This window comes from Lathamus discolor, chromosome Z, assembly GCF_037157495.1.
Source record: "Lathamus discolor isolate bLatDis1 chromosome Z, bLatDis1.hap1, whole genome shotgun sequence".
Classification (NCBI taxonomy): Eukaryota; Metazoa; Chordata; class Aves; order Psittaciformes; family Psittacidae; genus Lathamus; species Lathamus discolor.
The window spans coordinates 87370070-87395520 of record NC_088909.1 but is presented as its reverse complement, the minus strand read 5'-3'; the positions used below and the strand labels follow the sequence as shown (position 1 = coordinate 87395520).

The following is a 25451-nucleotide window of genomic DNA, read 5'->3' as shown; positions in this document are numbered from 1 at the left end:
TGTCAGCCTTCATCCCTGGAGTGCCTGTACCCCTGCACCTTCCTCCTAAGGCAGCTGGGGGACAAGTGACCTGGAAAAAACTGCTGGTCTGTGTAACAAGTATTTAACAGGAAGACAGGCACAGAGCAAGGAGTGGGGAGGTTGGGAAACAGAGGAGCTATTATGGACTACAAGAATAAAGGACCTGCTAATCATCCAGATGGAAAGGAAAATTAAAGGTTAATAACTTCTCCAATTAAGTCAGCCTATCTGTCTGCTACCAGAGTATCCATAAGCAGACCAAAACCCCCCTCATTTATTCTTTATTTGCCTTTTCCCAATGAGTATGTTGGAAGACTGATTATAGTATATGACCTGCTCCCCCCTTTCTTCTCCTGCCAGCAGGACTCCTTTAAATGGCTTTTCATTCCCGGGGAGTCTCTCCCCCTCTCTTGTCCCCATCAGCTCCGTTTTGCCCTCTGAAATTCCCGTTTCCTTTCCTGAGCACCTTCAGGTATTTTAGTGAGCATTCTGTAGCTGGCTGCTACTGGCCTCAGGGCATTTTTTTCCCCTCTTCTCTGAGTGAATGTTCCGTAGTGAGGGCACAGGAGAGACTGGAGTAGCCCTGAGGCAGCTGTAATGAAGAATTATCTAAAAAAAAAAAATAGTGTTTAAGGCCACACAGGCTTCTTGCTCAAAGAGCCTTTCCTGAGCGCAAGTTCTGTTTAACTGAGTAATGTCCTGACAGTCAGCATGCCCCTCTTCCTTCTCCATAAGACCAGACACTTTCCTGAAGGATGCATCTCATTTAGGAGGGTGTCAATGGGAGCTTCCTGACTGATGTAACCCAGAAAATGATGCTGGTAGGCAAACTTCCTAGCCCAGACAGACCTCTGCAACAGTCAATCCATGCAGAAGTATCCTTTCATGCCCATGCATGAAGGACCACCTCCGTGCCAGAATAACAGCAAAAAGTTCTGGAAACCTTTTCTTTCCTTTTTCTCAAATGTCAGTTTAATCCACTTAAAGTATTCCAGCTGTATATTACAGATTGCTCTGGAATTTTCTGTCATCACTGCTGTCAGTGACAGAAAATAAACAAGAGTGTATAGTGTGTGAACCCACTGTCACCGCTTTGTCTTACATCTCTGCCAAAGGAAGGAAGTTAGGAGCCTTCTGCTCCAGGAACCTACAACCCAAACCTGCTGCCTCCTATAGACTTGTGCATACAAATTTTCGTTGAGGGCACGTAAAATGAATACCCACAGGAAAAAATGCTTTTGTGTTCCCTTTAAGCTGTAGTACTATCCAGAATTAACAGTATCACTCATTACAACGCTTGCATCACCCCAGAAAGCAAAGAAAGAGAGCTGTACGGCAGCTGACATCAGTGCTACATGCTTGGCCCAGTGAAAACAGAAGTGCATAGGTAATGCAAAGGCAGATGGATAGACAAATAGACAAACTTTCTTTCAATGTATCTGAGACTTCTTTGAAGACTGTGATGCTCATTTGTTCCTGTTCTAATAGTACCTTGTCCCATAGGACTACGCAGCAAAGTTTCATGCAACAAGTAACTAAGCTGAAGAAACCTACCAAACGATGCAATAAAGTTTATTATGATATGATGCTAAGAAAGAAGAGATTTCACTAGCTGTGAAGATTTGACCTGGGGATAGATCCACTTCACATATTTGCCATATTTTAAATTTCCCTGCTTAAAATGCACCCAGCCTGAAATTGGAGTCTATTAGTAAGAACTACTTGCATAACTGTCCTCTGTCCCATTCACTGCATTTTTTTCCCTCCTCTGTTTCCATGGAAATGGAAGCAAGAAGGTCAGGAACATAGTATAGGCAATTGTTTTAAAGATGCTTGAAAGGCTTCGCTGTTCCCCGATTTGATTTTTTTCTGAGAATGGAAGTGGGAATGAAAGTCAGACACTTTTTGTTACCTTTTGGTGGTATTCAATTTGAATCCGTAATCCCAGGAAGCCAGGAAAGGCTATTTTACTTCCTTCTACACCTAGGAAGAAGATTCTTCTTGGGGAAAAGTGATGGGCAGCCCTGCTGTCTATTTCTGAACACAGTAGCATGGTGCTGTCATGTCACATGCTATGTGACACTGCTATGCAGTGCGCAAAATGCCTGAGACAAGGGCTGTTAGTACCTGGGAAGGGAGCTTCAAGACCAAAAAGTCTGATTGCCCATTATGAAATGGGAGTACTATTAACCTTGGGGATGTTTTGATGCTAACTACAGTTACTCTTGGAAAGTACTTTGAGATCCACCATGGGAAATAGCTCTAGATAAAAAGCATTTGCCTTGTTGCTACTACTAAGCAGAAGAAGATAAAGGTATTAGACTGCTCTCTTTTGATGATTTTCTCCAATTTTATTGTCATGCTGCTAACTTCCATTTCCATGGAAACAGGGCTAGGGAGGCAGTTTGTAGCCATGTGCAAGCTATAGTTAGTTGGGAATGACACATGTAAATTTTAGCTGCTGGATGTTGGCTGATATCTGTAAAAATTAAAGCACAATACAAGAGGAATGACGAGGAAAAGGGATGGACACAGGGAAGGAGAGGCAGAGATTTCAGAGCTGGTGAGCACTTCTTAGTAATTGTCATGGACATTTTGTACTTTCTATGTAATTACCCGAATTTGCCAGGCCTGTACTTGGACCTGGCCTCCTTTCTGTTACTTCTGTTACAGCTAGGTAAGATTTCGTGCCTCCATGCCTGAAGCCCCCAGAAAAACAGAGGCCCTCCTATGCTAGAACCATTCAGGTCTGGAGCAAGACACATTTCTATAGCAGGAGGGAGAAAAAAGCCCAGGAAAGGTAAAATGACCTGGCTGATTTCACACACAGAGGCCGGTGTAAAATGGTCTTTATCCAGAGCTCATCGCACAGCTCCTCTCAGCCTGCTCACTGCTTGCTGTATCAGTGCAGCAGCAGACATGCGTTTGCCACGTCTTTCTCCAATACTTTCTGTGCTCTTCCTGAACCTGTGATTTCCTTCCAGAAACTGACCTTCTTGCCTGAGTATTAATTTTAAGTTGCTCTTTGAAACCCCAGGCCTACAGCAGTCTACAGACCATTGCTTCATTAGCTCTTTTACCTGTATGGTTGTGTTCCTCCCTCCAGCACTGCTCACGCAGAGCACTGGCTCAGCTAAACCTGGTATGGAAGAGGCATCTTTTGCTCTTCTTAGTGCATGCTAAGCCCCAGCCCATTTGCCAAAGCCACCAGTAGTCCTTCAGAGAGACATTTTGCCTGCTAATTTATTTTTTCTTACAGGGTCCTGATCAAATTGTTCCTCCTATTAACACTAGCGAGGCATTGTAATAGCAGGACGATTCTGTAATCTCCAGCTCACAGCTATGGATATTTTACCTTGGAATGCTCAGCCTGGTAACACTCAGATTGCTCCACCTTTCCACTGAATTCTGTGATCAGTCACCCTCTTTGCTATCAAAGATGTTGTCTGTGTTTTCTTCTTCACTGTCATGTAGGTGCCACAAGTCTTTGCGATCATTGTAGACACCACTATATCAAAATGGAAATTCATGATGGAATTATTACATTTTAATTACCTAATCTCGAATAAGGTCTTCTATCTAAAACATACGATATTGAATGAACAAATCTATTTTTCACAAAGCAACAAGCACATCACCTTATTGGCACCTTACAGTGGTTATTGAGGAAGGTATTTAGCAAGGGTTACACTGGGTCACAGAGGTGACCCTTTAACTCACCTGCATTGCAGGAAACAAAGTGCTGTTGCAGGGCGAGAGGACACAGGATAAAGTCGAAAACACATCACTGCACTACCTACTAAGAAGGAGAAAAATAACTGTTACAGCCAAACCCAGGAAACCAGCCCAAAAGCAAGTCTCCTGAAGAAGGACTCAGTTGATCTTTCTGATGATGTGAGAAAGGACTACATTTGGGCGAAGTAGAAGGGATTAATTACGTATTGGAGACTTTAGTAAGTATGCGAAAGGCTTATATGCTTTTCTGTTTGGATACTGTCAAGCCTAAGCAAGATCCAAATCTCATTTATGATGTGTGTGTGTGTCCCATTATTTTTTCATTGAACTCCCAGGGTCTATGTATGACTCTTTTCAGTCTAAGAACAGGGAGACTGAAGCACCCTAAGTATCCAGCAACCCCAAAGCTTGTTGTTCTGTAACTACTAAACATGTGGATAACCAGCCATCCTCTGGTTGGCATTTATAATGTTGGAGCAGGCAGCATAAAATCTCCTAACAGCAGATAAGCTAAGAACCTCACACATCAATGCATCATACTAAAGAATTAATTTGGTTTATCACAAAACGATTTGGCTGCCTTTTTTTTTTTTTTCCCATTTTTGTTGTTGTTATTTATTTAGTGCACCAGGGCACTTTTGATCATTTGATGTTCTTCTTTATGTACTTTCCAATAAGAAGAGAAGCACAGAGACATTTAGGGCATTTTATACTACAGTGAAAATGAATGAAGGGATGTAAATTCATTTTACAGTATAGCACTATTCCCTTTGTACCTTAAAACTCAATGGAGTAACACTTCTTTTCTGTGTGTTAACCTCTTCCATCTTCCACCTACCACATACCCCTTCTTTGCTTCACAGCTGAAGTGTACCTTAAGGGAATGTTGCCCCCTCCTTGGAGCATCTAAAAGCTGGTAAAGAATTATAGTTGTATTGTCACTGGAGTGCAACATTCCTGCAGGAAAAATCAGGTTTAAATATTGAAAATGAAAATAAAACAAAAGACATGAGAAAGATTAGCAGATCCAGATATCCTCCAAATGTTCCTCAAATCCTCCATCATGGATGTGTCAAAGGCAGGGAGATGTCTCAGTTCTCCCTTTGTAGCAGCTAGATTTCCTCCCACACTCCAGACTGTCCCAACCTCTACATCCACTTGTCAGCCCTCAATGCTCTCCTGTCTCTCCAGAAATCAACTTTGCACAGTGTCGGGGGCTGGCAGACGCATGTGTCAGGCACCTCTGGCACTGCAGAAGCCCTTTCCATGTGTGAGCAGCCACACTGAAAGCACACAAGAGGATGTGTTTCCCCTTCCAGATTTCAGCACGTTAACAGAGTCAGGCAGCAGAGAAGCACTGTAGGAAATCAGAGTAACCACATGTAAGTCAAACCTATTCCAACCATTGCTAATGAAAAATACCTATGAGCACTATTACTGAGAGAGCTTGTCAACACCACCGTGAAGAAGGTGGCTCACTGGTTCTCCTGAACCAGAGCTTGGACACTCCTGGGAGCACTTTTTGGACCTGACTAATCCTATATATTAGGCTTGGTTCCAAAGCACTTCTGAATAATGCAATTATGATGTAACCAGATAAATATTTTCTTTTGAACCTTTTGACCATCAGGCAAGCCCCTGAGACTAACTCATGGTATTGCAACACAGTTGGTAACACTTTCAGGTTAGCATATACCTCTAGTCTATATAAGAACATTTGTGCTTGCTCATGGGATGTGATACTCATTTCAGTTCAGAGATCGTTTAAGGTGTTTAAAAGGACACTTTTAAAAGACATTAATTCCGATTAGCACTACAGTAACAGGAAGGGGTGAACTCTGAGCAAAGACCAAATGGAAGTAGTAAAAGATACCTGAGTGACAAACACTGTAGAAAACAAAAAACCTCATGACATAACTCTATATCAAAGGAGTTTGCTGCTGCAGCATCGTGAGAGATTACAGTTCAGCATGGTGTCTGGATCCTCCAGGCTGTTTTGCCTGAGCTAAAGACTGAGCATTAGACGAGCATTAGGTTCAGCTGAAGAGCTGAGAGTTCTGAGCACTTAGCTTTCAATGGCAACCCCAAAATGTATTTAACACCCCACATCTGGAAGCAGGAAAACAGAAACAAGCCTATGGCAGCATGCAAGATATTTCTATTCCACTTCTGCCAACTGTTCTTTACTGTCTCACCAGGCAGCAAATGTGCCACAGGGTGGCGAAGGAAAAGGTTCTGGGAAATGTAGATGACTCAATCATTTTGTGTATGCCTAATGTAGATGACTTCATCCCCCAAAATAACTGAACCCAGAAGAAACTTTTAGTAAGCAAAGAAGGCTCCTGAATTCAGTGATTACAAGACAAATGGCATTACATTTGACAGGTGAGTTATTTCTTTTATGCCTCCTTAAAATCTTTTCCATTATAGTCCCTAGACTAGAAGAACTTACAGGATGTTGTAAAAGAAAACCCTTCCTTCAGGAAAGTTATACTTTCTTGGGAAGATTTTCCACCAATTGTTCCAATGGTACAAAGTTATAACATTGCACTCCTTTTACTAGCTTGGGACCTTGACCAATTTTCTTTTTCTTACACTGTAGAAATCACCAGGACTCATGGGTGCATGTGTGAATAAAACACGTTACTTGCAATTGAGCCATGTCCAAATTTTTCCTCCTTAACACACTCAATGAGAAATGAAACCAAAACATGAAGAGGAAAACATGTCCCAGAAATGGTAGGGCCACTGCTGTTACTTCACATGCCAGTGGAGCCTCAGACTGCAACCTCTCACAGCTAGCCTTCATTACTCTTCTGTGGCCTCTTCTGAATGTAAGTCTATCCTCTGGACAGCTTACACACCCTAGAAATGAAGACCCTCTCTCTGTGGTGGAAGGAGGCTAAACAGTGATCCTGTTGTAATTCTTCCATTCCTTGCCTATTTCTCATCTGAATAGCTAAGTTTGCAAAGAGATTCCCACAGCATCTGGGAAGCAGTCAGGGGCATAGTTATGCACACAGAGACAGAAACAGCTTTTTGCAGCTCCCCAGACTGTAATGTCTCCTTGATCTACTCCCACTGAGTACCGGATAACTGTCCTGATTTTGTTCTCTTAGGAGTCCAGGGGAACTGCAATGAGTTCCGAAGACTGGAGTTTCTGAAACAGAAATGGCACGGCTTTCTCTCCCTCAGAAATAATGGAGAAGGGGAAGAAAAACAAAAATGGGAAGGAAAGAGAAACCCACAATAACAAGGCAGGGGGTCAGTATACAAGGCCCAAAGCTACCTTTCTTTGCTGTGAAATTTAGGTATCTAGCACCACTCAGATACAAAGAACTTAGCACAGTTCTGGTCAGCTCAACAAAGGAAAACACCAGTGTCCCTGAAAACATTCCCTGTTTCCTCTCTGGCAGGCCGGTGATGCTTTCCTCTGGGAAGTGCTCTGGTTCCCTGGTGCCATTCCATATGCTGATACCTCCCTGGAGGCTTAACTGCTTCTGTCACCTTCATAGCCTCCTTGACCCAGCATGCTCACTCCTTGCGCTTACTGTGCAGCTAGCAACAGAAGTAGAAAAAAGTTGGACCCAGGAAATTCTAGAAAGCATTGGCCAAGAAAATAATCAGGATCCCACTAGGAATCCCTAGCCATCCTGGTATAGAATCATTCCAGCTTTTCGTCACACATCTCTGGTAATTTTATTTTTTTTAATGGAATGATTATCTGAAATGCTTCTTACAAAATGTTTCCTAGTTTAAATATTTTAAAATTGATTAAACTTTTTTCTACTTGAAGAACTGGATCTCCACATTATTAAAAATGCTCATTTCTTTTTATTTCCTTATTAGGTCATGGGGTTAGGATTTTTTAATTTATTCCCCCCCCCCCCCATTCTTTGAAATTTAATTCAAAATGAGCACTTAAGGAAAGAAAGATGATACAGTATTCTGTGAAGTCTTCCTCAGAGTTAATCAAAGAACTTGGTTAGTCAAATCTTGGCCTTTGTCAGGAGTTAACACTCTATTGTGCTATGTTATGCTAGGTTCTGGAAGCAGATATATGGGCAGTAAGATCTGACCACTGCCTTTATTCTCTAAGACCCCTCACAAAACAATTTATCTACAATTGCAAACCTATCTACAGAACCTGTGGATGAAGTTCTTAGATTAAGAAAAGGGAGAAAAATGCCATGGTTTCAGAAAGGTGCAGAGGATTGGAGTGCTAATGACAGAACCAAGAACAGAGACTGGAACAACCATTTCGTAATGATGGTTCACTTTTTATTAACCTCTCAAAATTATGTCAATGGTTTCAAAAAAGTATGGCCTCACAATCTTCCCTGTGGTGGAGCAATTACGGCCTGCCATTGAAAAAGTGGCCTGTTTTCTTCATCCCAAGGAACTGCCATCTCATGATTCAAGCCAGGAAGATGAATCAGATGTTTTTGCGGTCTGTTTCTGACTTTGCGTGACTGAGGGAAAATTGTTCAGCCTCTCTGTTATGCAATTTCCTCATCTGTGGAAATAAGAGAATTCCTGTTCATGCAAGAGACACTGCAGATACAATTGCAAAGTGCACTGTAAGCAGCGGGACAGGGAGCTGCACTGCACTGAATGTGAGGATTCGTTCTGTGCAACCTCTGAGTACATTACCCCTAACCAGCCATGTCTGCCAAGCCTTCATGTCTATCACCCCAAAACTTTGGTGTCCACACATTCTTTTCCACAGGCTTACAAACATAGGGCATGCCTCTGGAGCTGTTATCAGAGACAAACTGAACTTCAGCTGTGTGTCCCAGACCTATTTTTTTTTAGGTCTCCTGCTGGGTTTTTTCACTTGAGGACTTTGTTTTAGGAAAGCGTTAAGCTTTAGGAAAGGCTTTTTTTGGTTGTGTATGCTGTAACCAGAAGGACATGCTGACTTCAAAACCCTGCTTTTCAGCAGCAGAACTGTAAATATGTGTGGCTTGCACTTCAGAAATGGCTACAGAGTTGAAAGCTGGGCTGGGTGCTAGGAGGTTATTTTCGTCATGGACAATTATATTTGCAGTTGTGCATGGTCATGAAGATAAATCAGAGTTTATGCTTTGTGGCAAAGGAGAAAGCTTGTGGGACTCAGTTTCAAAAGACTCCTCAATGAATCAGTTACCCTGAGGAGCAATACGGGTAGTTGCTGGTGGTGCACAATGGGCTGGGTAGGAAAGGAGGATGTCTGTCATTGACATACAAAACGAAGGCAGTCAGTATGGCATAAAATAAGCACAAAGGAGATTAACATCGTTTACTGTTTGTGTATTAAAGGCCTGCTTTAATATCTCTTGGTTAAAGAGAAGAGCTCCTCAAACAGGTGAAGGTTTATCAAGCCATGCAAATAATCACTCTAAGGCCTTCTCCATGGGAAGATACACATCAAGGGAGAGATTCACCAGTCCATCCTCTCCGCATGGTTGCGTGTGTGTATCTTGCTCACATAGGAGCAAGTAGGTGATTGTCGACGTTGTTTATTCAGCTGCTTTTCCCCATCGTCACTGCAGCTTGCATCTAGCCCTAGTGCCCTCTGTCTTCTAACTGCTGATCAGCAATTGAAAATTTGAACTATTATTGCTAGGACATCTTGAACCTAAAACAGCATCCTGAAAAGGAAAGCAGCCACAAAAGAGCACATGAAAGTTTTCATGCAGAAAGGAAATGAATAATTGCTCTTGCATAAAAACAAAGCAAGCTATAAATCTTACCTGAAAGCCAAAAGAGGGACATTGCAAAACAAAAAGTACCCCCTGAAACAAACAAACCAAAATCTTGTCATCATCTGGAAGTACAGCCAACTCAAAGAATACCTCACAGTGCAGCTCCAACAGTTGCCTTGCAAGAGGCACAAGTAAGAAGTAAGTCAACATGCTCGTAGAAACTCAGGCAGTTGCAAAGGGAACAAGAGTTGCAGAGCCACTTCAGTTTTGAGAAGTTGCATCCTTTCTCCATGTGCTGCAAGCGCAAGAAGTTCATTACCTTTTACTGGCTTGGGTCATTGCTGTTTTTCTACAGGCTATTCTGCCCACTGTAAAGTTGATAACATCTATTATATACTCTGTAGTATATGCCTTTTAGCTGTATATAACATGCACGCACATAACAAAAATACAGAGGAACATATCATATAGCTTCAGATGGGTTAATCTGAAATGCGGTATCTTCGTGAAAATCTGTTGAGAGAGGGGATTCAGTGTACCAAGGCAACAAATATTAGGCAACATTTCTCAGCAGAGGAAAACCTACCCGGTTCCATGCAACCCTGGCAGTATGGAACTGTCTTTCTCTTTTTATTTTTTCTTGTGATTTTGTCTGACTGTGGTGCTTTACTGACACTGGCTAACCTCTTAGCTCCCTTGTGTCCACTATGCGCTTCCACCAAACCACGTTTAGTGCTGTTCTCTGGCCATAAGGACATCACAGTCTGACCCTTTGTGCTTATACTCCAGTTTGAGTTTTTATTAATCTGAATAAAAGATATGTTTTACTTTCCAGTTTATTGATCGGTTGTGTACAGTTCTTAGCTTCAGATAAAAAAAAATGTTTAATGAAAGCTGTGTTGCCTCCTCCCACACGGAGAGAGATGGATTCTGTAATTGCACATGACACTATATGCTTCTGCTACCCCTCAGTGACCACAGAGGTAAATCTAAACAGATACAGACAGTAACATTGCAGCCTGCCCATGCTAAATATTATTCAAGCAAGCCAGTATCCATCCATGTGCTTCTACTTCTCATCAGCCTGCCTGGAGAGGCAGTTTGGGGCATTACAGCCGTGCTCCTCTTCCTCGTATGGAAATGATAGGCAGCTAAAGTGGGTCATCTCTTTACCACTAGGTTCATGGGAAATTTTCTTCCACAGATGGGTCATTATATAATGGCTTTACTGCAGAGTAATGTACGATTACTGTTCTTGAGAGACTAAAAAAAAACAGATAATACTGCTTAGTCCTAAGCAGTTATCAGGTTTTGCTTCAGTATGTTGGAAATCCTTTGCATAGCAGAAGCCTAGAACACATGTATATATGATTTAGATTGTATCTAACGCAAAAAATGGTAACAGAAATTTGCTGATGAGGGTGGTGAGTCACAAGGGATTTACAAGTAAAGTTTATATAATTTCTTAGGAGGAAATTATTTTCCCACTCTTAAATGAGTACAGAAAGATCCCAGAGAGAAGCACATCCATGTAGGTGAGACAATATAGGCTGTAAAAGGCTTCCTGGAGGCTGGGAAGGGCGCTTGGGGTACAGCTAGTTTTAGGAGGGTCATGGCAGGAAGGACACTGGAGGACTTCAGTACTTCTGTGAAAAGCCTAATCAGAGGTGTCATGTTACGGCTGGAAAGGAGCTGAGCAAGGTGGTAGGGTAGTGGCAGGCTCTAATCCAAGGCTCTGCTGCCTCCTGCACCCCACAGGGCTGAGCGGGTTCCGTCAGGATTCATACCCAAAATAGGAGCAGGGGTCCACACACTTACAGATAGCCAGTTACCAATACTGCAGCAAACACCGAGCTTTAGCGGTGTGACGTACACTCAAAGGATGTGGAGAGAGACAGGAGGCTTCTGTGTTACTGCTGTTCACTGCATGAGTCTAAAGTTTAGTTCCTCAGGCAAGAGCTGTGGTTGCTGAGAGCTGGTGGAGAGCTCATCCTGGCCACAGCTGTAACACAGTCAGAAAATGGTATCTCTATCCGTGCTCAAGTCCAAAGCTAATGTAATCATCCGCATTGCGTTTTTAGTGTGGGGTTATATTTGACCCTGTTCTCTGCTACCATCCCTTATTTGTTTAATGTCAGAGTGTGTTTGGAGCTGTACAATGGGAAAATTAAATATAATCCCTGTACTGATGATATGTTCATAGGACTGCTTTGCAGTATCCTAAGGACCTCTACAAAAAGTTAACTTCTCAGACTGCATGTAAGAAGAACTAATTTATCCAGGAACTTTTGGTGAAGTCTGCAATAAGACCACAATGCAGTCTCAGTTATCAGCCTGAGTTCTTAACCTTTTGTAAATTTGAAAAACATTCACTTTTTGAGCTGAAAATGTTCATCTCTGCTTTCTGGCCAGAAATAAATTAGTGGGCTTTCTCATTTCAATTGTCATTGAGTTATAGAAGAGTATAAAGCATGTAACTTTTTTTGTGTTGTAAAACAAATTCTTGCCATGCAGTTGGGGTTATTTCAAGCTAACAACAGCGAAAAAAACCCATCTGAGATCTCAGAAATAAAATCTAGCAAGGCCCCAGTTCAGCTACGGATTGATCCTTCGTGCTGTCCTTGCTCAGGAAAGCAATTTAGCATGGACAGCAAGTTGAGTATGGGCTCACATCCCCTTCAGGTCCATGCTAAAGTTATAGTTAAGAGTGTGATAAATTATTGTGTGGGGTAGGGATGGTTTACTGAATTGTGACCCAGCTGTATTTCTTGTCTGGAAAAATAAAATGTCTGAACAGGAGCTGGGATAAAACTAGGTTCATAGGACAGAGAAGAGACAGGGTAAGTCTGCAGTGGCACACCAAAACAAAGTCTCTTTACCCAGGATACCTGGAGCAAGACTTGCCCCAAGTTCTTGCTGTAGCTCAGCAAGTCCTAGAGCTGCAGAATTTGGGAGGGGAAGAGGGAGCATGGCTGTGTCTTGTGGGGATGCTGGCCTAGCACTGCCCACATAATATTCTCAAAATCCAGGCAGCCCTGACAGACAGAATTATTAGATGCTTTCTCCTCTTCAGATCCTCCAGTCTTCCTCACCCCACTACAACAGACCAGGGAGCCACCAAGCTGTTTTGCACCAACATTTTTACCCCAGGACTATGCATCTGCCCCGCAACCAGTTTAACTGCATCAGTTTAACTTCAGCTCCACACTGCTGAAAAATCGCAAAACAATCCTAAATTACCAATTTGACTTTCACTGTGCAAATCTAACACTTCTGTTGCTATTATGTCCCTTATCGCTGTTTACCTTTTAATAATTAGGACCAATAAATGATGAGCTAATGCGACTCTCCTGTTCACGTTTAAAAAATAGACCACATTGATATACAATCCATAAACACCAAAATGTCCCATTTTCTACTTTTTCATAGAGGAAGATTCTTGAAGACTTGTAGATCCTCTACTGTCAGGGTCTGCTTTCCCAGGCAAGGAGTCTGTTTCAGGCTTGCTTCACTCCTGTACAGGATTTGGAACTATTTTTGTCTATCTAATGTGACTTTCCAAATCACAGCGCTTTTTCTCAGACTGTAAATCTCTGCTTTCAGGATGCTCCTCTTCATTTGGAAACCAGAAGTTGTGCTCAACAAGCTAAACATTGGACCTGATGTGAACTTGTTAACTAATGTGACCTAAGCAGAGGCAGCATCAGGTTGCCTCCTCAGCTGGCAGCAGGAGGTCACATTGTGAAGTCTGCAGAATCCAAAAGCAATGTGAGCAAAGCTTTCCTGTAAAACAGGGACACATTAACTCAAGGTTCAGAGTACAGAGCAGCTGTATGAATGGAAACCTCTGATTAGGAGTTGCAAAAAATGGTTAACATTTAGCCAGCTTATCTGCTGACAAAACATTGCTAAAGCTGTTCCTTAGGTTCTGATTTCTAAATGGTACATAACACAAGTAGGGTATCATGGGGCAGTTTCTGGTCTTTCGGAGCTGAGCAAAAACATAACATATACACTGCCAAGTATATTTTGTTTAGCTTTAGCCTGTCTGGTTTTCAATTCTGTTCCCATCTTTGGTGTTCAATAATGCATATGAGGTATCTGTTCTTTCAACATCGAAATGAAATGGGGAGGTGGAAATGGTTTAAACCCTTTTAAATTGCTGAAACCTTGTTTGTGTAAGGTTTAAAAAGGTAGATAAATAGTTCTGAGCAAATAAATTAAAGCTCTGCTGAAGACTGGAGAGATGAGAGCATGCTGTTAGCCCAGCAGCCTTGCATGCAAACACTGGAGCTCACTTCTGTGTTTGAAGTGTTAACAGTGCATCGGCAAGGTGCAGCACCCTAATGTCGAATTACGGCACTTCCTTGTCTATCAGGAGGATCAGAGAGAAGCTGGAGCAATGCTGAAGGAGCACAGTGTTGTCTTTGCCCCCCTTGGTGTCTCAACACTCTGTTATATTGACAGTGCACGTATTGTGTGCTCCTGCTTGGAGCCGCCATGGCACCAGGTCTGGAGAGGGGACCCCACTGCCATGTCCTTGTCCTCACTGCTCTTTACAGCTTCTGCCAGGGATTTCTTCACATCAGGGGCTGATCTGGGCCAGAGCCAGAGATGCAAGGCTCAGAGCTTTCCCATGCTCTCTGCTAAGTCATAGCACTAAGCCAAGGCATTAGAAACACTGCACAAAGCAGTGTCTATCAGGTTTTTACCGCGTCTCCAGTTACTGTCTGTTTTATTTTGTTGTCATTCCTTCTGCCTATCTCATGTTGCAGTTTCCGTCTTCTGGGATTCTTGCAGAAATGGAGCTGGCTTAAAAACTTATCCATATCAATTCGCAAAGATTACCTCTTGCTTCTTGATCAGCTAACTGGACATATCATGCTGGGCTGAAGCAGGTTTATTCTGCTGATTTGTGGTCATGGGGAATAAATAAATGCTATTTACCTGTAGCAGAAGTGGACTGACTGCACCTATGTGCATTTACGCAAAGTTGCATCAGTGTGAGATTCCATAGAACAAATGTCAATGAATCAGGTCCCTTTTTGAACTGCTATTTCCAGTGTCATTGACAAAATTTGCTAGGGCCTTGGTCATCCCTGGCGCACTCAGGAGGCCAGAAGACCTTTCAGTAGAACCATGGTTATTTTCTCTGGGATATTTTTCAAGCATTTATGTTGAAAATGTGTCTGGGGCTGCAGAGAGTTTAGCACATCCCCGGGTACCAGCCCCGATCTGTTGCTCCCATTTCTGCATCCGCAAGTCTGGATTTAAGCAGACTTCCGGTTCTGGTGGTTGATTTTTGTGTACTCAGGTGACAGCTGGAAGAACCACAAGGCTGGTTTTGTGGTTGACTGCAGATGAAGGATGAATGGCTGTTGTTGCAGTTCTCCATGGGCAACCTGAGAGTATTTAGACTGCCGTGAGTGTGAATAGGCCATCATTTTAGCAAGTGCCATCCTACTGCTTCCTGTGCTCTCCCATCTGCCCAAGCCCTTCTCTTTCTGCTATGCTGCAGTCTCCCTGAAGGCAGGGAACTCCTGTTTGCTTTGTGGCTATTCTCTCCTTGGCATGGTGGAAAAAACACTGCCAGCTCCTGCAGTAATAATACTAAATGACTACTACTGCTGCCATTGCTGCGACAAGCAAAGGTGCAACCTAAGGGTCTGAACTGGACTAAATGGCCTGACCTGCTGTGTCCTGTCGTTAAAAGAGACCTAATGGGAGCAAAGAAATTAGTTACGGCCCTGTGGAGTTAATATGCCTATCTGTTAATATGCTTATCTGTTAATATGCTTGCTTGCTCAAGAACAAGTGTTGTGAGCCTTGACTAAGGTCTGTAGATGTTGTGCTGGATAGGTACTATAGTAGCAGTAAGAGGGAGAGTACGGAGGACATTTACACTAGCTCAGCCCCACTGTTCATCTGGATGTGGTGAGAAGGCGCAGCCAGAGGTGTGGCCATTTGCTTCTGGAGGGCAGTAGGAAAAAGAGAGCAGATTGAGGATGACATATGACTTCTTCCCAAAGGCAAAATTAGAATAAAGAAGAATACATTTGAAATTGAAAGACACTTTGAACAAGACCCAGAAGGAAGGAAAGGAAGTGGATTTGACTTGGCTTTCAGTACGTCAACTTTATGCCTTAATAAGGGATACAGAAAAATTGTGGAAGCTTAAAAACTTCCACAGGTTGAGAAAACAAAAAACCTGCCCCTGAGTAGTCATTAGCATCTCTGTGTTGTGAACAGAGATCAGTACTACTTGTCTGCAATGGCAGATGATTCTGGCTTTTGAACTCTTAATGTCACCCCTAACTCCCTTCTGATTCAAAACTTACCCGCAAGACTTTCCTGGGAGAAGAGGCACAAGTGGAGCAGAATGGGTGGCATGGGGAAGAATGCCCAGACCCATTCTGCCTATCACTGAAGGAGTTATGTAGGCAGATTTAGGAAGGAGCTTCACATGCCTACAGATGATGAGTGGTGGCCAGTGCAAACATAAGCTAGAGTTCAGGACTTAGAAAAATGCGGTGTGAGGCTCACATTCAGGAGCACTGAAGAAATTAATGAGGAAGATATTAGTGCCATTTAATCATACATCTTGCTGAATGTAACTTTCCATTCAGTATATAAATTTTTAAAGCTATCTTTAGTGGGGATAGGATCTAAATTTGAAGTGATGATACTGGTATAATGATCTGAAAAAAATGAAAAATCTACAGTGTTTTATTTTTCTTGTCTTTAACAACGACTTTTCTATAAATTAATGTAGCTACAGACCATGAGCCTTGTGCCACTTCAAGGATTTTCTTTATTTAAAAGGCTGTTTTATAACTCTTCATATACAGGAATCAAGCAAAAGCTTAAGACAGCCAGCTGTGCTCAGTGTGCAAGCATGAAACAAGAGTGAGACAAAGAAGTAACTACTGAAGGTTAACAGGGACTCAAAAATACACTGGACACGAAAAAACTAATAGGCAGGTGCACATCTAAGTCAGGGTATCCCCTGAGCTGAAGTAGTGAAGGATGAGAGAGTGCTTGGGGGAGTATCATATGGCCTGCCATTCCCCTATGGACACTGATCCCATTGATTTTCTGCAGCATATCCTTAATAAAAATAGTTATTTCCTCCCCTCATTTTCCCCTCAAAATAACAGAAACATGGAGGATTAAGGGAAAGAAACTCATGAGAAAAGCCAAGTGATCTCAGAACAGGATATGTTTCTGGTGAAAGATGTTCTCCTGGAATATGGAAGACCCAGCTAAAAATCCTTCACTGCTGAGTAAAGAACTTGAATGCTGAATCCATAACAGTCAAGAATGGGAGCCCCATCTTTGGACTACCAATTCCCTCTTTTGCATTTGTGTTTTTATCCTGTGGTTTTCCAAGGAACATCAAATGCTTTCAGTAGATTTTGCTGCAGAAATGGCAAATTGTGGTAATCACGTAACTTTGTGCTGGACATGAAAAAACATTTCTAGCCTTCTTCCGGTAGTGGTGATCTGATATAATTGACCTCCTAGACACAGGTAACTTGAATGAAGCTTTGTGTAACCTCGATTTCACCTATGAAACCACACCATGAGCTTACAGACCTGCTGCTTCCTCCTTGCACTGTCCAGAACAGTTGCTGTGCTTACACTGTCCATATCTCTGGTCTGTAGGAGTGCAAGCAGCAGTTTTTATTGGAAACACATGAGATGATGGCAATGAAAAATTCCATCCCTGCAATGCTGCCAGGTCTGTTAGGAAAGTGGTTTTCTTTAATTGCTTTTGAATTTTCCCACAAATATCTGCAGTGACCACAGGCTCTTATGGTCAGCTGGCAATGGCATCTCTGCTTCCCCAGATTTTAGTCCAGATTGGCACAAATGTGTCCTGGAGAAAACTTTTGCTGCGATATGCCTGCTTTTGCATATGATGTCGTCATGGTCCATTCACTCCATCTCACTAGTCTTCAGAGGTAGATCATGCCTTGCCCCAGTTGTTCACCCTCCCGACAGAACAACTGGTATGAACACTTGCAGTTTGTTGTTTTATATAGCTTGCTCTCAGACCCTTTTTAACCTCTGTCTCGAAATTATCTCATAACTACATTGATTGATGTTTTCTGTGTCATTCAGTTCCCTGTATTTCTTTCAAGTAGATGATGTCATATTTTTTGGTGAACTGCCTTGCTTCATGTTACGATTCCCTTTGGAAAAGAAGCCCACTAGGTACATCTCAGTCTCCTAAAGTGTATATTTAAATGCCAGCTCTGCAATATCAGTGGCAAGTAATGAAAGCTTCTAGAAGCTGACAATAATGGCTTTAAAAATATATATCTAGTCATTCATGGTCACTTCTATTTGAAGGTTTCTCACAGCTGGACACACTGGATATATTTCCCATGTACTTTTCACACGTACACAGTCCTGCAAGGCCCTGTTTCAGTGTGGCCTTGAACACAGAAGCCACCTAATGCCACTTCTGTAGCCTCTGTCACATCTTTCTGTAGATATCACAATATTTTGGGATGGGTAGGCAGTCTCTGACATTTGGGATAGCTATGCCATGTTGAGGTAACTATATAGCACATTTGTATAATAGTAATTATGAAAGTTTACTTAAACCTAAAGGTTCTGGGGCAAAAAAATGTGTAGTAAGTTTACCAGTGCTACTAGCTTGTAAACTGAGTGCATCCCTCCAGTATGACTGTGTTTTGTTACTTCTGTCTCTCTAAAGCAAGATCATGGACCTTGCGTGGTCAGCGGATTCCTGCATGTGACACCACTTCCAATTGCAGTCCTGCACTTCTGGAGGGTCCCAGAAGACAATAAGGATTTCTGCCATGATTTGTAGCAGCCTTCCCTAAGCCATCATTGTATCTGTGCCACCAAAACCACATCTGCTATGGTGCGACTTCCTAAGAATCTTGGTTTTGCAGCTTCTTGATAACACTGAAAGTCTTGCCCTTAATTTTTACCCCAAATGTCATTCTTTGACATTTCTATCAATCTGATGACATCCCAAATATGGTGAATTAGCTCTGATGACATTTACTAATATCTACCATTGGCACTGCCTGCCAATGATGCTTTGCTGATGTGAAGTGAGTTTATATTTCTCCTGCGTGCCTTTGATGTTGAGTCCTTTTAATGCTTTGTTTGAAGCATAAGGGTCTCTGGCAAATAGCTTGTCTGATTTCTAAGCAAGAAGCATGCTACTCATCCAACTCTTGGCTTCTGTAACAATACAATCTCCTTTCCCATTCTCTTTGTGGCTCCCATTGTTTGTTGTTTTGCTCTTGTAATGGAACTGATTTTCTGGGAATCAGTTCCTATAATAGCCAAACTGTTTTATCTATTATCGCATGTAACAAGCCTGGAAGACATCCTGGTACATCAAAAAAAAAATCCTAACATAATAGCGATTTACAGGCCTTCTGTCTGCCTTGATGGAATAGAACATTCAGTTCCTCCTGCTACACCTTCAGTTTGCCATTTGTCTATGAGAGAAACATTTCTTTTGGCTTCAGGGTTGTTAGGGTCACATTTTCATAAAAACAGAGGCTTCTTTGTTGTCTTTGTTCTCTACTTGAAATCCCAGCCATCTTCTTTCCCTGCACCATGTTTTTAAGCTACTCTCTGTTTCTGGTTTTGTAAGCATGCCATAATACAATTTTAATTTTCCTCGGTTTGTTGCAGTTTCACTTTCTTTCCTTGCAAAAGGTTCAGGGTACCTTCTTGGCGTAAAGTAGGGAGCCATGTCTCACTGTCTGTTTGGCTTTTGACTTTTAGTTTATCCCAGGTTTCAGCCCTTCTCTTGTATCTGATACTCCACTGAGCTTTACAGGCATCTTCTGTTCATTTGTGGTTGGTGGTTTCCTTTGCTGTTTTGTGTTGCATATGTACAAGTACTCACTCCTTGGATGCCTACTTGTTTCTGTTATTTTGTTCCTTTCTTTCCCTTGTTGGTACAGCTTTTCCACCATGGCATTCCTAGTGTTTTCTCTGTAGCTTGTGCCCTCTCTTGTTTGTGTATGCTTTCCCTGTTTAGACCACAGCGTTTTCTTCTAGTGGAAAATTGCCCATTAGGCCTGCCCAAGACTATCAGTCCTGGTGGAGTTAAATGGCTGCTTGGATTGTTTTACTTTGAAAACTGTTGCTTTTCATGCTGATTATGAATCTAGTCAAAATTGCTTCACCTTTTCCAAGCTACTTCTTGGTCAAGTCAGTCCTTCTGAGTGCACTGCAATTTGATCAGTCTCTGTTCTCTTTCTTTGTGAGCACTGCCACTGAAAAGATAGATTGCTGGTTTATGCCTTTGGGGAGCTGAGTATGCTTTTTGAGCATTTCTAGGAATTTGGATGGAGCCTCCTAGTCTGCCACTGCTGAATGCTACCGATGCAGGTGATGGCCTTTCCCACCACGCTAACGTTATAGCCAGTTATTAATTTTGCTTTTTTCAGCCAGTCTCTTGCAGTCTTCTAGTTTTACTAGCGCAATCACAAAAAAGTAGTTTTGCCAAAATAACTGGTAAATTCATCCCTTTTCAAGAGCATCTGCTTGGGAACGGGAAATAGGTCGCTACCACAAGAACCGCTTTCTTTGTTTGAGAAGGGTTGCTTGGACTGTTGGGAGCACTTTGGATTTTGGGGAGTATTTTTTCATCCATGATTTGTGTACTGCATTGGGAAGTCTTCTGTCACTGTCAGCTGTATTTTCCTGAAAAATGGCTATGTCTGAATAAAGACCACAGTCCCCTTCTGCTCCCTCAACTGAGGGACTGAGTGCGAAATTGCTATAGCTTTATAAAGAGAATGAATAATGACTGCGTCATCTTCTCTCAGGAGGAAACCTACAGGGAAAATTGAAGGTGTTATTCCAAACACTACAATATGCCCCAACCTGCTCATAACTGGGCAGTTCTATGCTGTCGATAATTTTACAATGCCTCATAATGAAACAGTTTGGCCTCTTTGCCTACAGAATAGTCTATGTACCAGCTATATCTAAAGTCTATAGTATAACAAAATATATAACAAATGTAACCAATGTTGTGGGAGACAACATTACACAATAGGTTTGTACAGTGTTCTGCTAGAAGTGCTATGCATTGTGCTTAAAAATATGATAAACATAATAAAAAAATAGTCTAAAATGAATCTGTCTATTATGAACGCAAGTAAAAGGCAGCCTTAAGAAGTGCTTCCCACTTTGTGGAAAATGGCTCCATTATCAAGGCAAAAATATATTTTACAGAAATTCTTTCCCAAATCTCTATGATAAATCATGTGATTAGAGCAGTGTAGTCACATTCATATAATGCAGGGAATTCCTCCTACATTTCATCTGGGTAGCAAAACGTTAAGGCTGCCATGCTGCTATGCATGCGTAGCATGACATTCCTAAAGTGCAGGGTATGAATAGCCATCTAACAATATATAATTCCTCTTGCTTAGGCCCTTAACTCTTGTAGGGTGCTGCTGCTCCACTGAAGGTAGCAGGCTCAGGGATCTGAAGAAATCAGAGAAGTTCTATGGGACTCAACAGAGCATCTTAGAGAAACGTTCCAGGCTTTTTGCCTATACGAAACCCCAAGTACCAGCAACCTCCCATGTGCTCTGCACATCGCTCTGTGGTAGCACCCATTTTATTGTGTGGCTGAACTCATCAGTTTCTGACAGCAGTCCTAGCCTTTCAGCTGTAATCTGGTGTGATCTTGATGGTTGCTAGTGAATCAGCGCCCTTGGGCAGGCTTCCTACACATCACCTAAGGTGGTGAGCAGATAAGCGTGTTTGTGAGAAACTGCAGCTTACAGCTGCCTACTCCAACAGAGAGGTTTTCTGGGTTGGGTAGTGTTTTGGTTTAAAGTTAATGTTATTTTGATCATTTATGTCATGGTACTGCTGGCACAGCTGCTCAGGAAGGAGAAGGTGGGACAACAGCTTCCCACCAACCTCTGTCATGCTTCTCAGAGTAAGAAGTACATGGTGGAACAAACCTTACGCACCCTCCAGAGACTCTTCACCTCATGCTACAGACTCTTGGCACTCCCTCTCTGCTTAGTAGCAGAAAAAACGTTGTGATGTTCAGGGCATGAACTTCAATGCCTGTAAAATTTTCTCTGTAGTCTATAGTCTGGATTACAAATGCCAGGCAAATTATAATAATATCTCTACTGCTTTTAGATATTGATCCCTCAATCTACTTTGTAAAGAAAATAACAATTACTGTAAAGAATATTGGAGATTGCATCCTCAAGAGCCTTCCAGCTACAGCTGGAGACTGGGAGACGGGCTTATCTTCTGACTCATAACCCAAACAAGCTCCTGAATGCGCATTGTACATGGGAATAGATGAGAATGCTCTGGAGGAACAGAGCCAGGAAGAATAGTACTGAAGGTAGATAAGGTCAGACCAATTCTGGTAATAAAGGCTAATTAGTAAATCAGCAATGGAGTGTTTCAATAATGTAGCCTGCATTGCATCAGAAAAAGGAAAGACAGAGCATACCACGTGTCTAAGGGGATGGAAAAACCCTGAAGGGATGAAGTCAGCACTACTGAAGAACTACCTTTACCATTGAAGGGCTGCATACAAGAACCATCTCAGACACTTACAGTTTTATTTACTCACCATTTTTCACCAAACAGATTCTGGCTGTAGTTTATCCGGAAAGGGAGAAATCAAATGATCTTCATCATGAAAAGGATGTCTAAAGATCTTAAACATAGGTTTAGATTGAAAGTTGATGTCCCAGCAAAAGCTTTAGCTTCACTTTAAAAAGATTTCCAAGACAAAAGTGAAACATTATATAAGTGTTTGAAAATGTAGGTATAATATGCTTCATTGCAATGAAGAGGAAAAATATTAATGCCATTGTCTGAAGAAAGATAAAGTATGAATTATACAAGTCACACCAGAGATCCTTATCAGATTTGGCATCAAACATTACTGAGAGTAATAACGTAGCAGTATATTTCCAGCAAAAGTGAAAGTGAACAAAGGAATAATTAACAAGTGTCTGTAATTTATGTTTGCCTTTGCATGTCAACAGGCCTGACTTTTCACTCTATGAAGGAGTAGGAGTGAGAATAGCAACATCTCTTACTTTAGATTGCAGTAGTATTTTTATGAAGCCCCCCACGTGAGCCCTCCCTCTGATGGCTGAGATGCAGCTGCTCAGACCTGCGGCTGTGAAGTAAGATGAAAGACAATATTTAGTGTTCTTTTAAGAGATGACTTCAGCACATATGCAGTTACAGACCTCAGTGAGGAGAGGCTGATTGCCCTTTAGTACTATCTGCTTGCACTACTTGTAGCACTGCAGACAGGGCAGTGGTGCACAGCACCATGTAGAGACTCAGCACCATGTGATCCCCAGCCCAGAGACAAGGGTGACTCTTCTCACTCTTCACATCATTGCCACTGGGACAGCAGCTACAGGTCATGCTTCTAGAAAAGGATCCCAGCGACTGAGCGAGGCTCTGTCCTAATGAACAGCAAAAGACTGTCCCTGCCCCTAGGAATTTCTTTTTTTCCATCAGGAATGCAGGCTTGAAAACCCTGCAGACTAGGGAGACCAGGATGAGTGAAGAGCTGAAGAAATGGTGAGATTCTGTAGAGCAAAAAAAGCTCAGTAGGAACAGAGAGTGAAAGGATTTCATGAAGCCCTTTTCAAAGCTCTGTGTTTTCTGTTTCTTTTATTAACACCTAGGTAGCATCAATTATTAATTAACACATGAAATAGGGAAGCTTTTGTTAAAAAATCCGCAGTCTTTATTCCTTTTCACTCAAACCACTAAATGCTACTGAAACTTCCCCTTTTGTTCTATCAAACCTGCAAGATCAGAATGCCACTTCTAGTATTTTTAGCACAGTAAATCTGAAGTCATTTTTTTAGCTACCTTCTGCCTCTCCTCCCTTTCTACCTGCCTGTAATGATGCTACAAGCATGGGCTTTCCCCACAAATTTAGGGCAGTTCAGATCAATATAAATCAAGCAGATGCTATCTGCAGCAGTCTTGGTGTGCATTTTTGTCACAAAATAGGAACTGGTCAGACCTGTGTTAAATAGAGAAACATGAATTTGGAGCAATTATTTTACCGTATTGATCTGAATGTTGGTCTATAGTAGAGTTGCAGGGAGGGGTGTTTTTCTTGATGAAAGATTTTCAGGGAAAATTCATGACTTACTGATTCATGAACACTGTCCTGATCCTTGCAGTCTAAAGTTTCTTTCAAATAGCTAGTGTTGAGGAAAGCTGGGACTCCTGCTTGCAAGGGGACCAGCCATCTCGATGGCAGAGCCTTTCTTTCAGAACTTCCAGGGATGGGGATACTTGTCTGCGCAGCAGTTGATCCTGCCAGCTACAGGCTCCTGACTGTGATGGGTGCTCCAGCCTGGATCCCTGGGCACTCCAGCTGTGAGCACACCCTGTCCTTGGGCCTTTCTGAGGAGGTACTCAGCAACAGGTGAAATCGGGTGATATTGCTACAGTCTCATTTCCCCCTTTCCACCCTTTGTGTCATCAGGCTCAGGGTATGTGCGTGACAATGCGCTGTGAAGTAGAATAAGTAGGAAGATATATTTTGTGAATTCCAGGAAGACTTAGTCACGAGTTTCTCCCTGGACAGCATACGATTTGGATGTCTACCTGCCAGCAAGAAAAAAACAGGTACAGATTTAGAAGCTTTTATTGGAAAATCAGATTCAGAAGAATTTACTCTGTCAAATGACAAGCTGTGAGTAGTAGTGTTGACTGACAGTTGAGTGCTGATGCTTACAGAAACATTTAGGCTACACCTATGCAGTCTTGATTATCCATGAAGGGAGCCTGGAGCCTCTGATCAGCTGGTGTGGAGTGACTCATGCTCACGCTCTTCATGATCAGCCCCCCTGGAGTAGGCCAGCTGCAGCAAAACTCAGAACAAACCTTGTCACCTTTCCAGTGTCGTTCATATTCATTTGCCAGTCTGCCCCTGTGTCCTCACTGCCTGTGCTGCGCTCTGCAAGGAACACAACAGAGCGCACCATAAAAAGGCAGCACATGTCCATCATGACTCCCTGGCAAAGCTGCTCCCAGCCTGCTTGCACCCACAGCTTCTTGGAACTTGACAGAAGGAGCCTTTCACTGTGAGAGCCTCAGCCTGGGGGAGCCCAGCTGCGATAGGGCACACTTGCATAAGGGGTGCTACCCAAGAGGGTGCAACTCTGGCTTCTAGGTATGCAGACTACACTTGCTTTTACCTTTCCCCAACATAGACCCACTTGCTAAATAACCTCAGTTTTGACTGCAGCCTGAAGCAGTCCTCCCTTTTACAGAGAAGGTTTGGGGTTATGGATACCAGTGTCTGTCACTGCTGGGACTAACCATGTGAGATCTTCAACCCAGCATGCAAAATGTACGAAGACAGAAGGCCACCTACAATCTGCCTGGCTGGGAACTGAGAACCCCCTTTGAGCCACATCACCAACACTTCAAAGGCACTTCCCTGTAAAAAAAAGTGTCAGACTTAATGGAGCCATTGCTTTAATGGCTGAAAAAATCCATTGTGGTTGCACAGGTGAAAGATGATTGCAATGCCACTCTACTGGGACTGTTTATCCACATGGTTTACATTGCACAGTTAGGGTTATCCATGATGAGGGAGGAGCTGCTGGTAAGATCCATGTCGATGCTCCAGCCAGTGATGGACTCCAGAGGTCATCTGGGATGACTTTGACCACTTCAGCCCCAGCTTTCTCCTCTGTGCCCCTGCAACATGCTAGTTGCTCTGAGTATCAATTCAAACTAAGACATATATTTAAAGAAAGAGCCTTACCAACCCCCGAGCATGGTGTTTTTGTCTCAGGAAAGCAGCAGTTTGTCGTGCATGCATGGGACGCGGGGAAGCCCAAGACTTACATAGATGTTGAAAGACTAGTGGGCTGAGGTGGTGAACCCTTGCATAGCCCACATCTTTGTGGGCTGCATGGAGCAGATCCTGGAGCAAAGTCCTCATCCACCCGTTCTGGGTTT

The 25451-nt window shown here is 42.5% G+C and overlaps 1 long non-coding RNA gene across 1 annotated transcript; it reads right to left on the bottom strand.

Moving 5' to 3' along the window:
* Window positions 1-8015: 8015 nt before the first annotated feature.
* Window positions 8016-9670, bottom strand: LOC136005634 (uncharacterized). Its single transcript, XR_010608818.1, has 2 exons — window positions 9492-9670; window positions 8016-8272 (listed from the first exon to the last, which is right to left on the bottom strand). It is a non-coding gene; the product is annotated as an uncharacterized LOC136005634 (long non-coding RNA).
* Window positions 9671-25451: the final 15781 nt, after the last annotated feature.